The sequence below is a fragment of the Pundamilia nyererei genome, unplaced genomic scaffold, assembly GCF_000239375.1.
Source record: "Pundamilia nyererei isolate P.nyererei 1_Seehausen unplaced genomic scaffold, PunNye1.0 scaffold00036, whole genome shotgun sequence".
NCBI lineage: Eukaryota > Metazoa > Chordata > Actinopteri > Cichliformes > Cichlidae > Pundamilia > Pundamilia nyererei.
The window spans coordinates 3,912,781-3,913,971 of record NW_005187437.1 but is presented as its reverse complement, the minus strand read 5'-3'; positions in this window follow the sequence as shown (position 1 = coordinate 3,913,971).

The following is a 1,191-nucleotide window of genomic DNA, read 5'->3' as shown; positions in this document are numbered from 1 at the left end:
CATACAGATAAAGCTGTGAGGATGCGCAGGTGAAACCAGTAACCACCTTCAGAAACTAATATTGACTTTGCAGTGTGACACACGTACCTGATGCACGCGTCCATCCACACATTGTTGCAAGTGTTTGGATTCAAAGCAGGTTTTTTTCACTTATCATCTTCACTTGGATTTGTTCCGTATGAGTCAATCACATGATGACTGTTGTGACAGCTTTTTTTTGGCAACAGGCTCTGCTGCTTTCAGTTTCCAATAATGTGACATAGTTACGCAATTATAATTTGTGGTGTGATATTAGGAGATCAGTGAAGATTTTAACTGGCAAATAGTTTTTACAGACCAATTTGAGCTGGTTTGATGGAGATAAATGGGCAGCAAGCAGCCTCTCCATTGCCAGAGAGCTCTAGTTTTGTCTCGTCTGACTAAAGGACGCACTTCTAGTGTGCATAATCTTTCTTCAGGTTGTCCTTAGTATACTTCAGTCTGCTGTGAAGGTGTCTCTTTTGCAGAAGTTGAGTTTTTCTTGGTTTGCAATCTTGCAGTCCATTCCTGTGCAGGGTTCTAGTGATTGTCTTCTTTGAGACCACAGTTCCTGACTTGACTAAATCATTCACTCATCTCTTAGCATTTGTTATGGAGTCTTTAAACACACACTCTCTCTCTCACTAGTTTTCTTTCCAGAGTCTTTGAACTCTCTCGATTCCTGCCTCTATGTTGGAAATCCTGTTAAAAAGTCCTTAGGACAATTGTGTTGGTGACAGCTTTTGTTATAGTATCAATAATATATATAAATATGGAATACTGATACATGTTTGCATAGACTTCTGTGGAATATGGAGACACTCCTGGCATTATATGAGCAAAGTGAGACTCATTTTGTCAGGTTTCGTGGAGATGAGTGTAAAGACCCAAACAATCCCTGTTATGATCTCAGTGATGGAGAAGCTTTGATGAAATAATTTGGTAAAAAGTTCAAACTTACTTAGGAGGACCCCACCACGCCTGCTTAAAGAAAAGTAAATGTGCTGATGTGATGGTTGCCCTTACAGCCACACAGTGGTAATATCACCATTTGGTCACCATAGACATTCACATTACTCACACTCTCATTACACATACATATAGGATCTTGGGGGTGGGCACGCTACACGGAATCCAAAAGACCATCAGGGTGTACAACCTCACCCCTGGCGT